The sequence below is a fragment of the Taudactylus pleione genome, unplaced genomic scaffold (assembly GCF_031769625.1).
Source record: "Taudactylus pleione unplaced genomic scaffold, aTauple2 ptg000954l, whole genome shotgun sequence".
Lineage (NCBI taxonomy): Eukaryota > Metazoa > Chordata > Amphibia > Anura > Myobatrachidae > Taudactylus > Taudactylus pleione.
Window position 1 is genome coordinate 227,540 of NW_028285355.1, and position 24,220 is coordinate 251,759.

The following is a 24,220-nucleotide window of genomic DNA, read 5'->3' on the forward strand; positions in this document are numbered from 1 at the left end:
ATGAGGTTGCAGCACGTCCGATCACACATCTACAGGCACCTATGCGGTGTCGCTGGTTTCCAATTATTTGTACGGCTGCGTTCTGGTGAATGGACTCACCCTGGGCAAAGGCCGCCTCCGTGCCCGGTAGATGGGTGCAATGTTAGTGTCCTCTTACTATGCAGAATATGATTGAGGCCGATCAGCATTTTACATACAGTGGGCCTGATTCACCAGCGATCACAAATGCCACTACGTACGGAGATCCTGCGATTGTTAGCCATTGTGCATGCGTATAAGCCGAACTTCCGGTGCGCTGCAATTACGCATGCAGAGAGGAATCCATCACAGAGTGAGTGACAGGCTGTTCAGCGTTTGGGGGGTGGCGACTGAGGAGTGGTTAGAAAAACCGCAGGGGTGCCTGTCCGTCTGAACGCCGTTACATGGGCGTGCATAAATTAGCCACTGCGATTGCATACGCAGCCTCAGTACTCATTGCGTGCGGGTCAGACCTGTTGTGAATGCTGCATGACTGGCCGATGTCCGTCGATGGCACCAATGTGTGCGCAGAAGTGCGAGGTTGGACCGATATGAGAAAGCAGTAGTGGGCGTCTTTATGCTGGCTGAGCCGTGGCAGACATTATCACGTTTTCGCAGCTGCGTTGCGTGTGATTTTGCAGCTGCAATTGATATCCATGCTGAATCAAGCCCGGGTTTTTTCAAATATATCGGAAATCACTGGTGCTTAATCAAGTGAATTGGAAAAACAAGTGAAAATAACTACTCATGATGTCATTGGGGTACTACATTGCAAATGGTAGAATCCCTGGTAATGTTGTATTCAGAAACTCCATGGAGACCATAAGCAGGTATGGTCTTTCTGGGGCCATTTTGTTTCCATGACCTGCGTGCTTCCTCAAAGAAACCACACACTGGCACATGTTCATCTGACCTTATGGGGTCTATTTACTAAGCAGTGTTAGGAGACAGAGTGAAAAGTGATAAGGTGCCAGCCAATCAGCTCCCAATTGTCATTTTTCAAACACAGCTTGTGAGATGACAGTTGGGAGCTGATTGGCTGGCACCTTATCACTTTTTCACTCTGTCTCCTGAAGTGACTAAACAAACCCCAGGAAAATGGCTGCATGGAGCAGGCACCAATAAGAGGCTTCCTGCTAGGGTGGTTTGTGTTTTGCTTTTTCACCTCACCTGGGAGAACAGCTGTAATAGCTGCTGCTTAAGTTATTCATTGATGGTCTGCTGCTGGGTTATGAATTTAATTCCTCAGTTGGATAAGGTTTCCTTCAGTAGTGAAAGTCAATTTATTCAAACCCCCCCACCCTCCCCGCAGCTCACTGCAGGCTGTTGGAGGAGTGCGTCGGGGATAGGGAGAGATGCAGCGGGAGGCGAGGCACCGCGGGCCCCCCGGAGTCGGCCTGTCATCAGCCAGGTGTCGGGGGCGCCTCCATAAGGGCAAGTCGATTTTTAGCCTTTTCAAATTGGGCAGGGCCTGGCGCTTGGCAGAAAAAAGCCAAGCGGGAACGCGATAATAGAAACACAGGGCCTGATTCAGACCCGCTTGCAAGCAGGTTGATGGCCGGCCAGTGCTCACGCGCGAGTGAGAAATCACTCGCTCCGGCGCTCGCATCCAAAAGGCGCAGTTGTCGATGTTGTTCGACAGCTCGCCCCGTTTGGTAGGTGTGTCGAGGGGGGGTGGCTGTCCAAACGGAGGCGTTCGCGTTCCCGAAGGAACGCCTGCCGTTTGGGGGCGGCCCCACTGACATCACGAGTGATGACAGTGGTGAGCTTCCTGCTCAATTAGAGCCGGAAGCTCACTGGGGCTTGCGACGGACGAGACCCTACCACAAGAGTCTCGTTGCAAACCCGATGATCGCGACCATCATCTGGCCGCTCGCTAAAGCTGTGGGTGGTCACCCACAGCTTAGCGAGCGTCCAGGAGGCCGAACAAAAAAAAACATGCGACCGCCCTGATTCAGAGCGAGTACTCGCTTTTTGCGAGCCGCTCTGAATCAGGCCCACAATTCTATCACTGCGCTGGTGAGGAAGTATTACAATAAAATGTATCACTGTGTCATAAATTACACCAGAATTTAGTTACTTATAACCATGCTTGGGTACAGGTGGCTTCATTAGTACCTTAGTCAATTTGATTTAACCATGCGTGCTCAGCTATGCATATCTTTAAAACCTGGAGGTTAAGGAGTATCCCCCAATAGGTGACACAGTCCTTGGTCAGAATAATAGCCGGGATCTGGTGTCTTTAATGTCAATAATTGCCAATAAACCCGTATGTATACTATTGGGTGGCATGTCACCTCTAGGGAGAGCTGCAAAGTTATTTCCTTCTAATGATTGTATCAGACGCGGCACATTTTATTGTCTGACTCTGTAATTAAAGTAATTTATTCATAGAGGAATACTTTTAATTTGCCTTGGATAAAAATGTCATTATGAATTGATCGCTATCACATGCCCAATATTACACACCACATCATAACACCGGCTCGGACGTAGAATGTATCGCCCCCTTAACCCTTTTCCCTATATTTTAATAATCCTTATGTTTGAAAATGTCAGCAAATATATCAATCATCACATAATGTAGAAACAATATTATTATTAAAAGGATTACTGGATTCCAAAACCTAATGCCCACGTGAGCGCAAAAATATCAGTGCCGAGAGTGAGAAAATGGGATAGTCCAGACGAAAATGACTTTGGCGCGCATATGACGCAGTGATCATGGAATCTTACACACAGCTGGTGTAAGACTGGCGCACTGAGGATGACTGGTATCAAACCAAGCGTACGCGTAAGAGCAGCCCAATTCCAGGATATGTACAAAGCTGCACGTGGGCGAATATTCGCCTTTAGTTTTGTGCACGCAATGTGGTAGCCATTACTAACGACTTTGGGCCTGATTCAGACCCACTCGCGAGCGGCTGTCCGCTCGCAAGTGGGTCGATGTTCTGCACTGAGCATGCGCACGACGGAGGGAGCTCCGTCGTGCGCATGCGCCAGACGCGACGAGCGAAGGACTTTCCTTCGCTCGTTGTGTCTGATCAAAGGGGGCGTGCTGTCGATGTTGATTGACAGCACGCCCCCTTTGGTGGGCGTGCCGGGGGCGTACCTCCCAGACGGGGGCGTTCCTAAGGGAACGCCTACTGTCAGAAGCCGGCCCACTGACATCACTAGTGATGTCAGTGGGAGTGATTTTGGCTCTGATAGAGCCAAAATCACTCCGGGCCTTGCGGTTGAAAACCTCAACCGCAGGCTCCGGCTCGCAGTTTCGATGGTCGCGATGGTCAAGACCATCGCGGCCATCAAACTGCACGCTCGTATAGGCTGTGGGTGGTGACCCACAGCTATACGAGCGTCCAGGAGGACGCTCCATAGTTATGGAGGACGGCCCTCATTCAGAGCGTGCGCTCTGCTCAGAGCGTACGGCTCTGAATGAGGGCCTTTGTCTTTGAACATTGGCCTCAACAAAATGGCCGCTGACACTGGTTTTATTTTAGTTTTGGGATCCAGTGCATTATGTTTAGTAGTACTTTTGGATTTGGTGATTTGCTGCTTATTTTTTTTTTTTTTGACATATGTATAAAAAAAAGTAAATGTAGAAAGTAAGTGCCCCTCTACAGCTTCCTGGTGCCTAGCACTGGGAGAGCAATTATAATCCCCCCCCCCCCCCAAAAAAAAAAAACATGTATCCCTATGGGAGGCTCCATGCTTGATATTTGCCCTGGTAGTGTTCCCCTGGTGTGGTGTGAGAGGCGGCCATGTAGAATGTCAACACAAACAATGTCGACATGGACGTTCGGTCAGCGATTCAGTAGAAAGCCATTGTTGTTTTGGTCTCTGATGTTGTTATTCCCTAATATCCTCCCACAGGCTTCCTATGAATCTTCTCCGTATTCCATAACTGCCAATAACCCCAATCTTGTCTAACTGTTTTATTCTACAGGGAATTAAAGGTTTAGTAGATTACATATTACTGGGTGTGCTCCCCTTGGGATATTGTTTAGGTGGCTTGTGGGGATAGTTTGCAAAGATTGAGAGCATGATCAATTTTGAGAGGTACGGTAAATCAGCTCCCAGGGAACATGGATGATCGAAAACTATACCTAGCGGGATGGCTATGCCAGACTGACAGGGAGACTCCCTGAAATAGCAGCAATCTCCCTGACTCCCTGAAGAGTCTAGCAATCTCCCTGATTGCACCTTACCCCCATTATGAAGCTGTTATAACAGAAAAACCCAGAGATATATACATTCAAATGGGATCATTAGTATAATTTCCCTGCATTAATTATAAGGCACAATGATCCCTATGGCTACATCCATTTCCTGAATAGTATCAGTGTGTTTTCATCAACAAATAGATTTTACTAACTGCCCTGGGGCTCATTTACATTTGGATGTAAGTCAGTTTATGACACGCCCCTCAGATGTAGCAGTACACGCCCATCACATGTATGACATGCCTCTCATATGTAGCGGTACACGCCCACTTTACCGCCGTGGTCATAGGTGCTGCTGTCACAATCTCCCTGAAATGCTTTTTCAAATGTAGGCAAGTATGGCCTAAACTGAACCTCCCCCCCTCCCCGCACCGTAAACCTAACCCTCCTCCCTTAGTGTATAACCCTCACTCTAGTGCCTAACCCTAACCCACCCACTAACCCCAGTACTTGCCTACTGGATGCCGGCGCCAGTATTCTGATAGTGTTGCGATTCCGGTGTCGGCATTGTGAACGCCAGAATCCCCGCTGTCGGGATCCTGAATATATCCCCACCTAGCATATGGTTTACCATCTTTACTAGGAACTATTAAGTGGCTATAATTGGCGGAATGTACGCTTGTGTGATACATAAGTAAGGCTGCAACCAACTTGTACTAAAAGGCGTTTTGTGAAATTAATATCAAACTTTTCATACCACTGAATAGATTTGCCGTTTTTATCTTTTACAATCTTGTTCATTAAATATATTGATTATGTGATTAAACTCCAATTAAATTAGCTAAGGAATGATTCCCCCGATTGCAGTAACCCATCTGTGGATAGGCGGCCAACTGTCACTGTGCGTTTCGCAAATATTGCATCGCTTTGATGACAGTTAAAGGGAAGTAATAATAAAATATCCCTGATGTTTATAGGGATCATGCTGCTGTGTTATACGATAATACCACATCACGTTTCCGTTATTGGGAGACACTAACAACACTGCCATAATAATTACAGTAATAAATGGAAAAAGGTCTCGTTTTGCTTCCAGTGTTGCCAATATGCACACTCCAGCTGGCCACATAGTAATCATACGAGCCAGTGAGTATCATTATAGTATAAGCCGCCGGCCAGCATTTATTTTCTGTTAATAGGACAGTCAGAACTTTTTTAAACCTTTTAGTTGGTGACACTCTACCTGCTTTGTCCCTTCACTAGGCTACATTACTTTAAACAACTTCTGGTGCACGTAACCGGATGCAGCTGAAACACAATGAGTTGGGATCAATGATCCCATCCCTGTAAGGGTCACAAGGTTCCTCCAGATGACCACTTGGGCCCATTCCTAGGGACTGATTGATAGAGGACCCTATTGCAGGCTTACTCCAATCTCTGTTGAGATCTTGGGCTGCGTAGCCTGTATGGGAGTGGGAGGGGGATTAATAACCTTTTTTTCCCCATGCAAAAGAACACAGTCATCCTAAAGCTGGGGAACTTCAAATTGCATAACATAAAATGCCCTACTCTGTCTTCCCTGCAATGTAATTGGAGCATCTCTTGTGTCAGTCAGAGAGGTTTCTGTTACAATCGATGTACTGAGTAATGCAGCACATGGAATATGCACGGTTGCTCACCCCCTCCAGCAATTTGCACAGTGTATTAGTGGAAGACGCCCGTTCTGCTCTGCAGTATTGTGTGATTTCCATCAGGTGAGGTGCGTTGTTGGTTAGAAATCATTCTGTAAACTCTCTATGGGACTAATATCTGGGCTTTGACTTGCCCCACTGTAAACCCATTTAATAATTTTTTATTTCCTGTTTTATTTTTTTTCTAAGCCATTCCAATGTGGCTTTTGCTCATACTTTCCAACATTTCTGGTTTACATTACAAATCTGGACCCCCCTAGGCCACACCCTCTTGACGGTGACGTTTTGGGGATGTGACCGCATGGGTCGCCCTGGTTTTTCATGTCGCGTTGGAGGCTAGCCCATCACTCCTGCACGCGGCATCCATTCACTTCCACCGACACAGAGCAGCAGCGATCAGTGTCGGACTGGGGCGTATGGAGCCCACCAGGGGAATGCAGTGATTGGGGGCCCCTGCTTAAGAGGTGTGGTCATCCACCAGAGGGGGTGTGGCCAGCTACCGCAGTTTGTTTGGCTAACCGTTAGGCAAATCTCGGTGTGGTTTCTATAGGAGCAAACCAAGGACCTATGTTTTTCAGTGGTCCTGCTCCACCAGGTAACTAATAGAGTAACCATATGGTACAATTCAGTGCACAGACTAAATCATGACCCCTAGAGGTGGGGCCCACCGGGGATTTCCCCTGTCCTCCTGTGGTCCAGTACAGCCCTGGCAGCGAAGACAACTTGTCTGAGACTGAGGCCCGCATGTAGGTGGTACTTTTCCCAAAAAGTGGTACCGTCCCGCTTAAATTGGGACGGTTGGGAGGTATGCTTCTGCTAGGTGCTTTGGGTAATTGTCCTACTGGGAGATGTCTTCTCCCATTTCCTCTCTTTCAGACCACAGTAGCTCTTCTTCCAAGATTTGCCTAATACTCCTATATATCATCTATATTAATTCTACCTTAAATGCAGATTTCGCTCTCCATCCTTCTCCCCTCTCCGTCCCTTACCACCCCTTTACTAAGACTTACTCTCCCTTCAGGGCCCTGTCCTCCAAATTTATATTAGTAGATTTATACCAGGCGTTGCCTCTGGTACTTTCTCCTTCTCCTCTACAGACTGGGGGCCTGATTCAGAGCCCTGGACGCTAAGCTAAGTTCGCTGGGGGCCGGGTATGCAAATTCCGCGATCGCACTGCGTGGAGGAAGGACGCCCTCTATGTCTTATAGAGCGACGTCAGTGAGTGTACGCTGGTGTATAAAGACGTCCACTTTCCTCTCTTAACACACATCATCTCCAGGAAGTGTATGAATAATCGGAAACATCGAGAGCCATCGGAGCTGGACGCAGCGTTTGAGGTGGCCCCTAGCCCACCGCAAGTACTGCGATCAAAGCACGCTGAAAGTCAACCAAGTGATGTGTACAATGACGCCGCCTCCATGCTAATTATGGACGCCCATTAAACTCCATTTGGACGCCAGACACGCCTGCGTTCGCAGCACCTCTCCCCCGTTCACAAGCACCTTCCCCTGTTACCACCCACAAACGGCTCTATCTGCCACTCAAAATAGCGTCCAGTCTGTGTACTACGAGCGCACGATTCCCAGACGCAGTGACTGGCTCGCGCACTCACACCGCGATGCATGCGCAGACGGGCGACCATCGCTCATAGCGAGCGAGCGCAGCTTAGGGTCCGGGTCTGAATCAGGCCCTGTTTTTTTTCTGTTTGCATGTGGCCGTTACATCCCTGTGCACCTCTCTTTCCTGTTACACATGTTTGATTGTGGGTAATGCTGCAAAGTCGTTACTAGATGATTTATCAGGATTATCTGTGTTGTCATCATGAGCTGGTATGTGACGAGTAAAAGTGCGTACACACTAGGCGATCAGGAAAGACCGTACGATTACGACATCGTAATCGTACCGTCGTTCCTGATCCCCTGTAGTGTCTGCACTGAACGATCAGTCGTTCAGTGCAGACACTGTCCATCATCCCTGAACATGCCAATCTGTCGTTATCGGCAGATTGTGCTGCATGTTCAGGCGATGGACAATGTCGGAAAAGACCAGCGGGAGTGCGCATCGCTGGTCGTTTCTGACATAAAAGTGCACGATTACTGAGCGATTGCACGATTACGATGTCGTAATCGTGCAGTCGCTCAGTAATATCGCCCAGTGTGTAGGCACCTTTAGTATAAGAAATGGCAGAAGTGTTTGGAGACTGTAGATGTGTGACGGGATTATGTAATTTTTAGCACTGTTCCGATATATATATAAAACCAGAGGGTGCTATACCATATGCCCCCTCAAGGCAGGATACACTCAATTAGCAATGTAATTCGTCATGCTGCAGAAAGGTCGCGCCCCCCCCCCACCCTAAGGGTGTGTGGCCACACCTCCCATTACTAGGCCACACCCCTCCCCAGGGCCACCTCTCTCCCGTCCTGCATATGTCTGACAAAGTGCTCATTAGTCCATCCCTCGTTGGATGTAATTCTCTGTGTATGAATGTACTTTGAATACAGGAATTTGATGCCACTCATTCCAGGGAAGGCAAAGTGAATATTTTAGCAGGGGTGAGACGGGTTAAACGGCGTAGAGATGCCTCAGCTGTCCTAGATGTTGGCAGATCCATTAGCTGCTTTTTTTTTTTTTTTTTAGGGTTCTCTGTGTAAGTGTACAGGGAATTGTACTTTAATGCAGCAACAAGAGAAAATCGTAGAGTCTGTCAGGTCCCCAGGGTCAGCAAATGCAGGAACCTTCATCAATACAGCTTGCCTCACGTCATCACATGTCCTGCCTGATCAATACCAAGCCGATCCTGTTACAGGACCCCTTCCCCCTCCACCGTCTGCAGATAGCGAAATTGTGCTGGGGGGTACAGATCTCGCACAGGATTACGCTGCAGGTCAGACTAAGTCAGGGTCCTTTCATCATGGACACCTAAATGCAGTAGCATTATTTATTTAAACTGTGTGTATGTATGTTTGTAGATGTTTTTTTAAAGCCTCAATCCCAAATTTAAATATATTGTATTGATTTTTGCATGGGAGCGCTTTCACTGATATCTATCAGAATTACACGTATAAATGACAATAAAGCCAGGGCCGAGCTACGAAGGAAACGAACAGCGCAGAGAAACGAGGTACAAATGATACGCACTGAAGGCACGGATTCTTCCTATTTTTGCACCATTATTTTTTGTGATCTCTTGAATATTATTATCACAGTTAAAAATCAAGCAGTCACCTCTATTTATATTTAAGGGAGTGTGACACCCAATACCTCACTTTGATTGGTTCTAAAAAAAAATTCATTATATAGAACGTGCGGCACCTTTTCTTAGATGTCCAAATCATGCTCTCATTTAAAAATATCTCTGAAGGGCAAAAAAAAATGGCCGCCAGACACAGACATGTCTGTGCTGGCTCACAGCCTGTGCTTCTTTAGTCTGCAATTGATGTCTAATCGTTTAATTCTGCAGAGTCACTGTAAAAGGTGCCAATCTATTATTTTTTTATTTTTTTATTGACAACCTTAGTAAATGTACTTTCTTACATATTGTCATATTGTTCAGCTATGACTCGCAGCAAATCTGGACATCAAGCCCCTCAGATCTCACTGCTCTCCCGCGAGTCGGGGACAACTCCCCGGAATTGGGTAGTCTCGCTGAGGAGGAGAGTATGATGTTATTAGTGCACCTGTCTCTACCTGGTAGGGGCAGGCGTATTGCAGTTTGAACCAATGCATGTTAATTACAATTGTGGCTATTTCATGGGGAACAAGTCGCCACTTTTGGTACAAAATAAAGCCTGTGTAGAGGCAAAGAGACTGTAGAAACCTACCGAAAGAGGAACCTGACCTCTGTAGTCTAATTTAAATGTTTCTAGGTAGTAGTATTATTATTATATTGTTCGTATTTTGGTCTACACTTGTGCCTGCCATGAACATCCCCTAGTAACAAGTTTCCTTTATTATCGATGGGGAAAAACAAAATAGTTGCTTCAAAAAGGGGGAACCAAAGTTAATGATGCAGTTGATGGTGCTAGGTAGGACCACTGTATATAGGGCGGTGATATATAGGTGGGTGTTGTATATTTTGTTGACATTCATCATGTCTACTCTGATTAAATGTCGTCACGATTAGAATGTTGACAAAATTGTCCCTGGTGGTCTCGTGGTGACTGACCTGGATTGACCATGACTTCATGATGACTTTTGGTGAATCCTGCGCAAGCTTCCAGAGGTAAGTATGACTTTGTAACCTTTCCCCTAATGCCTAAGCCCATCTATAATTTCCTGTAGCCTAGCCCCAACCCTCTAGTGCCTAACCCCACCCTTCTCGTAGCCTTACCCTAACCCTCCCTCTAGTTCCTTACAGTAACCACCCTCCTGTATCCTAACTGTAACCATACCTCCATACCTCTAGTGTTTAGCCCTAACTCTCCCCTCCCGTAGCCTTACCGTAACCTTCCCTCTAGTGCCTTACCCTACCACCCCTCTCGTACCCTAACCGTAACCCTACCTCCAATGCTTAGCCGTAACCCCCTCCCATAGCCTAACTGTAATCCTGCGTCTAGTGCTTAGCCCTAACCCTCCCCTTCCATAGTTTTACCCTAACCCTCCCCTAGTGCCTACCCCTCCCTCTAGTGCCTTACCCTAACCCCCCACTCTCGTAGCCTTACCCTAACCCTTCCTTATAGTGCTTTGCCCAAACCATCCCTCTAGTGCCTAACCCTAACCCCCCTCCCGTAGCCTAACCTTATTCCTCCCTCTAGTGCCTAACCCTAACCCCCCTCCCATAGCCTAACCTTACCCCTCCCTCTAGTGCCTGACCCTAACCCTCCCCTCTGTAGCTTTACCCCAACCCTCCTTCTAGTGCCTAACCCTAACCCCCCTCTCATAGCCTAACCATAACCCTCCCACTAGCGCTTAAGCCTAACCATCCTCTATAGTAAAGTTACACTAAACCTCTAGAGCCTTATCCTAACCCTCCCTCTAGTGTCTAACCCTCACCTCCTGTAGCCTTACCTCAACCCTCCCTCTATTGCCTAACCCCCCTCTCCCGCAGCCTAACCATAACCCTCCCACTAGTGCTTAGGCCTAACCATCCCCTCCTGTAGCCGTACCCTTACCCTCCCTCTAGTGCCTAACCCTCCCTCTAGGTTCATACCCTCCCCTAACCCCCCCTCCCATAGCCTAAACCTTACCCCCCCTCCCATAGCCTAACTCCATCTGGTGCTTAGCCCTAACCCTCCCTCTAGTGCCTAACCTTAACACTCCCTCTAGTGCCTAACCCTCCCTCTAGTACTTAACCCTAACGCTCCCTCTAGTGCCTAACCCTAACTCTCCCTCTAATGCCTAACCCCAACTCTCCCTCTAGTGCCTAACCCTAACTCTCCCTCTAGTGCCTAACCCTAACCCTCCCTCTAGTGCCTAACCCTAACTCTCCCTCTAGTGCCTAACCCTACCCCCCCTCTAGTGCCTAACCCTTCCTCTAGTACCTAACCCTCACTGTCTGTAGTACCTTACCCTCCCTCTAGTGCCTAACCCTACCCCCCCTCTAGTGCCTAACCCTCCCTCTAGTGCCTAACCCTCACTGTCTCTAGTGCCTAGCCTTACCCCAACTCTCCCTCTAGTGCCTAACCCTCCCTCTAGTGCCTAACCCTCCCTCTCCCTCTAGTGCCTAACCCTAACTCTCCCTCTAGTGCCTAACCCTCCCTCTCCCTCTAGTGCCTAACCCTAACTCTCCCTCTAGTGCCTAAACCTAACTCTCCCTCTAGTGCCTAACCCTCCCTCTAGTGTCTAACCCTAACTCTCCCTCTAGTGTCTAACCCTACCCCCCTCTAGTGCCTAACCCTCACTGTCTGTAGTGCCTAACCCTACCCCCCCTCTAGTGCCTAACCCTACCCCCCTCTAGTGCCTAACCCTAACCCTCCCTCTAGTGCCTAACCCTAACCGTCCCTGTAGTGCCTAACCCTCACTGTCTCTAGTGCCTAACCCTAACTCTCCCTCTAGTGCCTAACCCTCCCTCTAGTGCCTAACCCTAACTCTCCCTCTCGTGCCTATCCATCACTCTCTCTAGTGCCTAACCCCCTCCTGTAGCCTTAACCTAACCCTCCCTCCCATAGCCTTACCCTAACCCCCCCTCTGATGCCTAAACATAAACACCAATCCCGTAGCCAACCCCTAACCTTCCCTATACTGCCTAACCCCCCCTCCCATAACCTAACCCTCCACTGCCGGTCCGTGCAGAATGTTGACCTTTCAGATGTCGTCGCTGTGAACATGTCGATATTCTGCACATGTTCAACGTCAACACCAACAATTTTGCTATTCTAACTGCATCCACCATATGTAGGATCTCCGAGCACCTATGAGAGCCGAGCCTGTGGGTGTTACTGGGATGTTATGGTTTTCTCATGTATATAGAGAGAGGTAGAAAGAAGATTCGTACATTGTTCATTTTCCTTTCTCAGAAATCTCCTGACATAGGGCCTGACTCTGAGAGATGGACGCTAATGCGATCACTGCTGGGATTTCATACTCAACATAGCTGCGAAAATATATTAATGTTAGCAAAGATCACCCGAGCATAAGGAAGCCCACTACTGCTTTCTTACATTCGTACGACATCGCTTACCTGCGTAAATATCGGTAACACCGATGCACACGGAGCTGCCATCTTGCCCTTGCGGCATGTCTGACCTGCGTAGGAGATCGCAAGGGCTAATTTATGCATGCAAATGTAACGGCGTTCAAATGGTCAGACACGCCTGCGGTTTTCTGACCACCACTGCCACGCAGTGCATCTTATATGCTTGCGCACTGGCAAACAATTGCGTAATCTGCGTCCATAATCGCCTCTGCATTCATCTCTGAATCACGGCCATATTCTGTTTATGCAGTAAGAATGCTAAATTATTACACTTATTTAATCTGAAGCGAAAACATATTACTCCAATAGACCATACAGTGGCTTTGACGTTGTGAAACCAGGAATACACAGTGGTGCTAGGATGGGTTACGACACTCACCTTGTCCAACGGCAACACTGATTACAACATGTGCCAGGAGAGTGCATTTACCAGACACTGTTTTGCAATGACCAATTTTTGCTTTACTACATAAAAACAATGTAATATCAAAGACCTTTAAAGGCAGATTTGTCAATACTCTCCGAGAACGTTCTGGAGACTCCCTGGGATTGGCGACCACCACAATCGGATTCTGGGCCTGATTCAGAGCCGCTCGTAAGCGGCCGCTCGTTCGTTCGGAGCGATGTTTTCCCAACTGCGCATGCGTACGGATCGTAATACGCATGCGTGAACCAGTCAGTGCGGCCGAAAATCGTGTGCTCCCTAAATAGCGAATGCCTGCTAATATGAGTGACAGGAGGAGGCGTATGTGGGTGGTAACAGGGGAAGGTGCTTGTAAACGGGGAGTGGAGATCCGAACGCAGGCGTGCTTAAGGGTAAAAACGGGCGTTTTATGGGTGTGCATAATTAATACAGGAGCGTCTTTGACCACGTCACTGGGTTATTTTATAGTCAGAACTGCTCGCAAGATTGTGGTAGGAAAAACCAACCACAAGAATAGCGGGCAGTTCATAGGCTGGTCGATGTACTCGATTAATCTAATAAATAGCGGACATGATGTAGGATGCGAGCGGCCAGGGGGCGTAGCTATCCAAAAAACGACCGCAAGTTTTGTACGCTCGTTCAGACCTAGAGGCGTGAACAGACCGCAAAGAGCGAACGGTTAATTTGAATAGCCACCCCTTTTTCATGAAAGACCGTCCGCAAATTGCGTCCGACTCTGAATCAGGCCCTCTGTCCGCTCGCTGAGTGAATTGAGCCGGGTGCGCCATGATGGCGTCACTCACTGCAGCAGGGGGCAGATCGACGATGACTCTAATACACCCCCCACCCCACCTCCCCAAACCCTCGAAAAATGACATGTTATCATTGGACTAATTAAGCCAACTGGAAACTTCCAATTGCCTAATTAGTCATTGGGGGAATGTCCAAGAGGTACTGCACGGAGTTCAGACATTTTTTTTTTAAAGTAATGTTTATTAAACAGATATCAATCAAATACAGAAAGGAGATATCAAAAACATCAAAATTGCAAAGTGTGGACACATATATTGACATCTGCTAATAACATATACAGTCAGGTCCATAAATATTGGGACATTGACAGAATTTTCATATTTTGGCCTCTATTCACCACCACAATGGCTTTGAAATGAAACAAACAAGATGTGCTTTAACTGCAGACTTTCAGATTTAATTTGAGAGTAATTACATCCAAATCAGGTTAACGGTGTAGGAATTACAACGGTTTCTATATGATATGTGCCTCCCACTTTTTAAGGGGCCAAAAGTAATGGGACTATCAACTCAAAAGCTATTTCATGGACAGGTGTGGGCTATTCCCTCATTATTTCATTATCAATTAAGCAGGTAAAAGTTCTGGAGTTGATTCTAGGTGTGACATTTGCATATGGAATCAGTTGCTGTCGACTCTCAATATGAGATCCAAAGAGCTGTCACTATCAGTGAAGCAAGCCATCATTAGGCTGAAAAATCATAACAAACCCATCAGAGAGATAGCAAAAACATTAGGTGTGACCAAATCAACTGTTTGGAACATTCTTAAAAAGAAAGAACGCATCGGAGAGCTCAGCAACACCAAAAGACCCGGAAAACCACGGAAAACAACTGTGGTGGATGACAGAAGAATTATTTCCCTGGTGAAGAAAAACCCCTTCACAACAGTTGGCCAAATCAAGAACACTCTCCAGGAGGTAGGTGTATATGTGTCAAAGTCAACAATCAAGAGAAGACTTCACAAGAGTGAATATAGAGGGTTCACCACAAGATGTAAACCATTGGTGAGCCACAAAAACAGGAAGACCAGATTAGAGTTTGCCAAACAACATCTAAAAAAGCCATTACAGTTCTGGAACAACATCCTATGGACAGATGAGACAAAGATCAACTTGTACCAGAGTGATGAGAAGAGTATGGAGAAGGAAAGGAACTGTTCATGATCCAAAAACATACCACCTCGTAAAGTGAAGCATGGTGGTTGTTGTGTCATGGTGTGGGCATGTATGGCTGGCAATGGAATTGGTTCCCTTGTATTTCTTGATGATGTGACTGCTGACAAAAGCAGCAGAATTAATTCTGAAGTGTTTCGGGCAATATTATATGCTCATATTCAGTCAAATGCTTCAGAACTCATTGGACGGCGCTTCACAGTGCAGATGGACAATGACCAGAAGCATACTGCAAAAGCAACCAAAGAGTTTTTTAAGGCTAAAAAGTGGAATGTTATGCAATGGCCAAGTCAATCCCCTGACCTGAATCCGATTGAGCATGCATTTCACTTGATGAAGACAAAACTGAAGAGAAAATGCCCCAAGAACAAGCAGGAACTGGAGACATTTGCAGTAGAGGCCTGGCAGAGCATCACCAGGGATGAAACCCAACGTCTGGTGATGTCTATGCTTTCCAGACTTCAGGCTGTAATTGCCTGCAAAGGTTTTGCAACAAAGTATTAAAAAGTGAAAGTTAGATTTAGGATTGTTTAGTTTGTCCCATTACTTTTGGCCCCTTAAAAAGTGGGAGGCACATATAGAAACCGTTGTAATTCCTACACTGTTCACCTGATTTAGATGTAATTACCCTCAAATTAAAACTGAAAGTCTGCAGTTAAAGCACATCTTGATTGTTTCATTTCAAAGCCATTGTGGTGGTGAATAGTGGCCAAAATATGAAAATTCTGTCAATGTCCCAATATTTATGGACCTGACTGTAATAACATAAATCCAATTTTGTAAGGAAAGATTAGGAAATGCAAGAACTTTCTCGATAGCGATGGCTAAGCTACTCGTCTAGAGGGAAAAGAAAGAGGGGAAATAAAGAATTGTAGAAAATAGAAAAAGTAAATTGGGAGGAGAGAGCATATCAGCTGGGAAGGACCTCAATCTATGCTGCCATCCGTGAAAGCAAGTCAGAGGCTCAACTTTGGAATGGGGACGTGGCGTTATGTGTAGTCTGCCAGGGGCCCCAAGTTTTATCATCAAATGATTTAGATGAGTGGTTTATTATACTAGACATGTATTCCATGTTGTAAACATACTAAATCAGCGCCAGGATTGATTGCATAGGTGACGATGTAGGCTTTTTCCAATCTGCAGCGATTTGGCATGTCACGGCCAAAACAATGTGATGAAACCGCTTATTTTGGTGTCTAGAGAGTCCCGACATTTTAACCTTAAAGGTGCGGATGGAACAATGCGAGTTGACTCTGACTGGTTCAGTGCGAGTTGCTAATTGGATTGCAAAATTAATTTGCAGAGAAAACAGCAACTCACATCTCGCAACGACTCGCTCCTAATTGTATTGACGCCAAAGGTTTGTTAAGGGGTTACTGGCAGTCCTGGTGTAGAGTATGTGGCTGGATTGTGCAGTAAATCTATTTATCCCAGGATGACATTATCGGGAGAAGTGTATGGCGTCTGTCTCATGCTCATGGCATTCAGGAGATGATGGGGAAAGATTACATTTATACAGAAGGCACATGGACGTGTAGCCTGAAGTGACTGACGAGAGCAATGTAGGTTATCATATATAATCTCCCCATCCAGCAGTTGCTTTAGCCCATCCTGACGTCCAGCTTGGAGGCTTCTGTCAGGAACTGTCATTTTAAACTTCTTGAAATTCATCTGTTTCCTAGTAGAGTATATACGGTATATTGTCCAAGAACCGTTCCGACCTGGATCATTGTGAGCAGGAAACGGGTCACTGACCATTTTATGTGCGCAGTGCGTTTGCATACAATCGGACGCTTTGGACCCATGTCCATCTTCATATGTTCCTTATACAGAATGTCCGCAGTATGGAAGTGATTCGGACTAAAACATTCTGTAGTTAATTAGGAAGGCTCACAGCAGCAGATGAGTGGGAATGTGTGATTATATCAGTGAGGACTGGCTCGGCACCGATCTCTACAGCCCTGTTAGTGAGGACAGGGCTACATACTACAGAAACAATGACAGGATGTGAGGAAGGGAATGGAGGCAGCAGGAAGTCACAGACTGAGAGTTATATAATGGAAGGAGCAGGGTCCCCCAGCAGCACAGAGTATATCAGGAGATGAGTGATGTGTTAGTGAGGACAGGGCTACATGTGACAGGGGCAGTGACATGATGTGAGGAGGCGAATGGAGGCAGCAGGAAGCCACAGACCGAGAAGTAAATAGTGGGAGGAGCAGGGTCCCCAGCTGCACAGAGTATATCAGGAGATGAGTGATGTGTTAGTGAGGACAGGGCTGCATGTGACAGGGGCAGTGATATGATGTGAGGAGGGGAATGGAGGCAGCAGAAAGCCACAGACTGAGAGTTATATAGTGGAAGGAACAGGGTCCCAGCAGCACAGAGTATATCAGGAGATGAGTGATGTCAGTGAGGACAGGACTGCATGTGACAAGGGTCAATGACATGATGTAAGGAGGGGAATGGAGCTTTATGCTGGAAGGTGGAGTAGCAGGATGATGTCTGCTCTTGTTAGACACGTGGAAGATGGCAATGTCACCTCTGTTTGAAACTTGTGAACTTAGGGCCTGATTCAGAGATGCACAATAACCCGATGATGAGTACACATTTCCAGTTGTTGTAGGACTGTGGATGCGCAGGATGTGCAGCCCTCCATGTGTGATTACATTCACAGTGTCTCCCCTTTTAGCTGCGCTGTCCCCTATTACTGTTTGCATGTTCTGCTGAAACATCTCTGCTTCCCTATGGCACACTGAGTGCTCCGCATTGAGCATACTGAGCGCACCCCAATGAGCGCACAGCACTGAGCACACTGGGCCTGATTCAAAGGCGGTCGCTGTTTGCGAGCGCTCACTCTGAATCAGGGCCGTCCTTCTTGATTTTTAGAGCGGCCTCCTGGCCGCTCGTATAGCTGTGGGTGACCACCCACAGCTACAGCGCGCGGCCAGGAAGATGGTCGTGATGGTCAAGACCATCGCGACCATGGGGCTTGCGACGAGACCCTTGTGGTAGGGTCTCGTTGCCGCAAGCCCTAGAGTGCTTTCGGCTCAAACAGACCCGAAAGCACTCCCACTGACATCACTTGTGATGTCAGTGGGGCCAGCCCCAGACGGTAGGCGTTCCCATGGGAACGCCTTCGTCTGGGCAGCCACGCCCCCGGCCCGCCCACCAAAGGGGCGGGGTTGAGTGACAGCACGCCCCCTTTGGTACGAGACCCGGAGCGACGGTTTGCTCGTCGCTATCCGGGTCTCGCGCATGCGCACGATGGAGCCGACTCCGTCGTGCGCATGCGCACTGGGCCACCATCGACCTGCTTGCGAGCGCTCAGCGCTCGCGAGCGGGTCTGAATCAGGCCCTGAGTGCACCACATTGAGTGTACCGCACTCTGGGCCTGATTCAGACCCTCTCGCAAGCGCTATGCGCTCGCAAGCAGGTCGATGTTTGGCCACTGTGCATGCGCACGCCAGAGCCAACTCCGACGTGCGCATGCACGAGACCCGGCTAGCGACAGGCGCTCCGTCGCTACGGGTCTCGCTCCAAAGCGGGGCAGCTTTGATTGACAGCTTGCCCCGTTTTGGAGGCGGGCACGGGGGGTGGCTGGCCAAACAGAGGCATTCCCGAAGAAACGCCTGCCGTTTGGGGGCGGCCCCACTGACATCACGGGTGATGTCAGTGGGTGTGCTTCCGGCTCTAATAGAGCCAAAAGCTCACTGGTGCTTAAGGGAAGGAGACGCTACCACAAGTGTCTCGTCGCAAGCCCCGATGGTCGAGACCATCGCGACCATCACCTGACCACTTGCAATAGCTGTGGGTGGTCACCCACAGCTAAGCGAGCGGCCAGGAGGCCGCACAAAAAAGAAACGCCCTCTTTCAGAGCGAGCGCTCTTTCAGAGCGTCCGGCTCTGAATCGGGCCCTGAGCACACCTCATATCCAGCTTGATTGCTGCCGCAGATGTACAGCGGTGATCACTTTTATCCACAAGCAGCCTGATCACCACTTACTCTGCAACTACTGGACTGCAACCGGTTGGAACACAGCGGTCACGCTTTCCATTAACAGCCGCCTGATCCCCAGCAGCGTTGTTGGATCTGTTATTACCATTGCCGGTCTGTTTGCTCATCTACCGGCCATCACACAGCCTCTGCCGCTCACTATACAGCCGTCATTTACTATTAAGGGCCATATTCAATTTGAGGCGAAAACGGTTGACATCATTTTCGCCTGTTTCAATTATCCCCGTATTCAATTTCAAAGACTTTTTGCCGGTGCGAAAAGTCTTTGTTAAAAAACGGGGATAAGTTTTCACAATGTAATACATGGCGAAAAAAAAGTGCAGAATTGGTGTTTAGGGGTGACGGCTTAAAAAAAAAATAGCCTGCAGCATTTTTAATGTCCCCTAAAAGTAATCTGTGTAAAAAAAAAGTAAAAAAAAATCCTCAGGACACCCCAAAAAATGTACTTTAATTTTGGGGGTGAAAACAAAACAAAATAGGGAACAAAGTTTTAAAGTAGCGAAATTGATTCAAGGGGGGCTCCCAAGTATGCGGCAGGTGTTTTTCAAGAATGCAGGTGGTAGCGGCAGGTACATTTTTGAAGAATTTCCTAAATTCACTTTAGGGACTTAAAAATATGCTTGCACCCATTTTCATGTACCCCAAATTTGATGGAAGTAGTTTAAAAAAAAAAAAAAAGATAAATGCTATTCTTCACCCCTTCCTCACATGCGCATTTATACTCCTGCCGCAGCTATTTAAAAACCCTGATTACCTTCAGCAGACAAAAACGGGGGTACCCATAGTGATCCCTTATGTCTGGACATCTTTAGGGGGGTGCCAGGAACATTTCCCGAAAATTCCCTGGATTTTTCGATACTTACCTTTCCGCCGGGTCCCGTTTTCGCCGGTTCCTAATAGAATACGGCGATAAAACGGCCATGCGCCCGATACTTTATCCCTGAAAAACCTGCGATGATGGCGAAAAGTCCGACCTCAGACTTTTCGCCACCAAATTGAATATGACCCATATTTATAGTGTTTCGCTATTTACGACGGACTCGGACATTTCACCCAGTTTCATACAGCGCTGTCCAGGTGCTTTTTCTCCACCGGAGCCCACAGGTCACACTGGTGACCAGCTAGCTGTGAGATGCTGGCCCATCCCCTCGTAACTGCGTCAACAGCGCAATTTCAGACCCCCTGTGTGCAAGCTGCGGGGAGGAGGGACGGTGGGTGGAGCTGGCAGCCGCAGGTAATAAGTGCACAGCATGGGGGGGGGATCTGAAAAGACCCCTCTGCTGTGTGATCTTTTGTGAGCTTCTGTTTTCATCAGTTAATTGAAAGATGTTCACAAGTCTCACTCTGCAAAAGAAAAAATTATATATATATTTTTTTACGTTACATTACTATTGAATTAAGAAAATGTATTAACAAACACAATGGCCCTGGTACAATGCGTGCCCGCCAGGAGGCGCGCCCTTCGTAGTGAATTGGTTGTTAGCCTATGTGGGTAAGCAGATTATTATGAGTCCTCCAGCCTGTTTAGAATAAGTCTGTTTACCTGAACAAATGACATTGTGTCCTTCAGACTGTGTTGCAGATATAACAATACTAATAAAATGAAATCTCTCCTAACGACTACGCAGTTATTAAGGACAATGCTTATATAGCGTCCTCAAAGTCATTTGAGTATTATACAGACATCACAGTGACGATTCTTTACTCCCCCTGATTTGAGTAATATTGGCTGGAATACATCTATCATTCATTACATGGTTTCACTATGTATGTAGTACTAGCTGAAGTACCCGGCGTTGCCCGGGTTTAAATCTGCAAGTTAAGTTTTATTATGTGATATCATCCATATCCATCCAGTGGACGGCCTAGAACAGAGGGCCTAATTCAGACCCGCTCGCGAGCGCATAGGGAGTTCCATCGTGCGCATGCGCGAGACCCGAATAACGACGGCCAAGCCGTCGTTATGGGTCTCACACCAGAGGGGGTGTGCTGTCTATGGTGAGTGACAGCATGCCCCCTTTGGTGGGTGTGCCGGGGGCGTGGCTGCCCAGACGGAGGCGTTCCCATGGGAACGCCTACCGTCTGGGTCCGGCCCCACTGACATCACTAGTGATGTCAGTGGGAGTGTTTTTGGTTCTGATAGAGCCAAAAGCACTCCTGGGCAGGGTCTCGTCGCAAGCCCGATGGTCGCGATGGTCTTGACCATCGCGACCATCTTTTTGGCCGCTCGCATAAGCTGTGGGTGGTCTCCCACAGCTATGCAAGCGGCCAGGAGGCTGCACCATTTTCAGCTCGGACGGCCCTGATTCAGAGCGAGCGCTCTTGTCAGAGCGTACGGCTCTGAATCAGGCCCAGACTCCGTGGGTCAAAGTTCCACCAACCGCCGTGAGGTCCGACCGGGACCCCAACCACTCCATTAGGCATCCCAGACCAATTGCCACCCCCCTGTGAAGTTCCATCCAGTGGAAAGCTCAGAACAGGCTCCCCGGATCAAAGTTCTGCCCAGCGTACACCAACGGAAGGACTGACCGGGACCCTAACCCCCCTAAAACCTGGCCAGGATCCAACTGGACCACCTTACGTTGGTTTCATCACAATCGGTGCAGGGGTGTCCGAATGCATAAACGGACAAACAAACAGACCAATGAATTTTATATATATATATATATATATATATTAGTTACAGTTTTTAAACTCGTGTTATACAAGCAGCCATTGTTCTCTATGCCGGCTGGGCCACATTTCTCCAATAGTTAGGGGCTTTTTTTGTAAGAAACAATTCTGTGCAGTAAGCATGTATACTGGCATGTAACATACCTCTGTCACCAGTGGCATATCTATAATGGGTGCAGTGTGTGCGGGGCACCCGGGTCCAGGGGTGCCCCGCACCGCACACCCTGCACCCATATTATTTTAAACTTACCTGTCCGTGGTCCGTGGTTCCGTTGCTTAGAACACCGGAAAATGGCTGCCGCCACTCCAGTGCCCGGAGTCTACTAACGCCCCGGTGGCTGGCCAGCCGCATCAGTCGGCTGCCGCCCACCGCGAGTGAGGAGGGGGCCCCGCACAGGGAGTGCACATGGGCCCCCTCGTCTGTTAAGACGCCCCTGTCTGTCACTAAATAAGGAGCTAATAATTAACCAAAAAAATTACACACAGCGGCATGCAGCTGCGACCGCCCTAGCGCTATTTGGCGCAGCTGCGTCTGCAAATTTATGCTAATTCCATACTTGCCGACTCTACCGCAATGGCCAGGAGGCTCCCAAAAAGTGGTTGGTGCTCAAGTCTCCCAGTTCGGGGACCTTCGAAGGAAACTTTTCCCACCCTCCCGGGGGTCGTCCGCTTGAGTGTTAGTGGGCAGTCCGGAGGGGAGAAGGGGGGGTGTGATGGCGCAATTTGCGCTGAATTGTGTTATCGTAGCATGCCCCTTGCTTTACAATGCCAGAAATCTCGGCATTGTATAGCGGGGGGGCCGCAATGATGCGAACACGCCGTCACGCCCCCACACCGCCCACCATTGCTGCCGCCATGCCCGCTGCAATGCCGACCTGACTATCCCCTCCGGGATAGAGCAGTCAGAAAGTAGGCATACATGGCTAATGCTAGCTAAAAGCCCTTCCCCCAGTGTACAAGTGTGCGTCTCAGCGTGCGACGACTGAGACACCCTCTTTGTCCGTCTTACGGCGCAAACATCGGTCGCACCATCGAAACTTGCTCCAGCCCTTTGCTAGATGCAGAATCTCCGTCAGCGTATGGCCTCCAAGGTAAGTGATTGCTTACTCAGGCACACGCAACCAGTCATGCGTCATGCCCGTGACATTCCCATAACACGCCTATGAGACAGTGTATCCCGTGTGTTTAAAGAGCGCTCAGGACATTTTCAATATATTTCTGAAACCCTGCGTCTCAATCGCTACTGTGACACTGCGCGCGCACACCGCAGGACGCCTGCGCTGTGCGACTTATTAGCTGCTTAGACACTTGTGCAGATGCCATACATCGACCACTTGTGCGGATATCTGCATTGCGTGTGACTCAGACCCAGGATGCTACCTTCACACATTACCTATAGTCCCATCAGAACATACTTTAGTCCGGGAGATGCAGGGGGCCGAGTGCTTTGCGGTTTTTAGCCCCGCCCCCTCCATACAGACCCGCGATTCCTGGTATTATCTTCCCATTCTGCCCACCTCAGTAGGAAGTGGGTGGGATGTGAGAGATCCTCACACTCTTCTGGGGGTGCGGGGAACTACCCAAAAAAGCAGGACCTTCCGGGAGATTAGGCAAGTATGCATCAGAACTTAGGGGGTCATTCAGACCCGATCGCGATCGCTGAGCGCTCGCAACCGGGTCGATGTTCCCCCACTGGGCATGCGCACGTCGGAGCCGGCTCCGACATGCGCATGCGCGAGACCCGGCTGGCGACGGGCACTCCGTCACTAGGAGTCTTGCACCAAAGGGGGCGAGCTGTCGATGGTGAGTGACAGCTCTCCCCATTTGGGAGGCGGGCAGGGGGCGTGGCCGGCCAAACGGAGGCATTCCCGAAGGAACGCTTGCCGTTTGGGGGCGGCCCCACTGACATCAGCAGTGATGTCAGTGGGGAGCTTCCTGCTTCGATCAGAGCTGGAAGCTCCCTGGGGCTTGCGAGTGCCGAGACCTTAGGGTCTCGGCGCAAGCCCTGATGGTCGCGATGGTCTTGACCATCGCGACCATCACCCTGGTCGGTCGCTAGAGCTGTGGGTGGTAACAGCTTAGTGATCGACCAAGAGGCGGCACTACAAGATGCAAGCGGCCGCCCTCATTCAGAGTGACCGCTTGCATCTAACGACCGCCTCTGAATGAGGTCCATAGTGTCATCCACCTTCTCTATATTGTGTCTTCCATTCCTCATGGTTATAGCTACTGGGCACAGCTTATAGCGCCTGCGTTCCACTGGCAAGTAATAATAGTGCATGCTCTGTATATCTCTAATACTGTGTGTGACTGTGCTGTATTATTAGTCTGTGACGTATACTGACTACTCCTCTGCCCCGTGTACCTGTTCACACTCTGACCTCCAAATTGTCCGACTAAGCATAGCTATTACTTTCTCTTCTCTCTAATGAATCATATTAATGAGCAGCAGAGCCGTAACTAGACTTTTTAGTGCCCTGTGCCAGAAAGAGCATTGGCGCCCCCCTCATTTTTCAAAGGGACATAATGCACCCAAAAAATGAGAATGGCCTCATGGGGAAGGGCCAGGGAAGAGATAGGAGAGGCCAGGAGATGCTGAGGATGAAATAAGAGGA

General features: G+C 48.5%; 1 protein-coding gene across 1 annotated transcript in view; it reads left to right on the top strand.

The window, feature by feature from the left end:
* GAB2 (GRB2 associated binding protein 2) overlaps positions 1–24,220 on the top strand; it is a 215,502-nt gene that overhangs the window by 13,793 nt on the left and 177,489 nt on the right. The gene's annotated exons all lie outside the window — the stretch shown is intronic.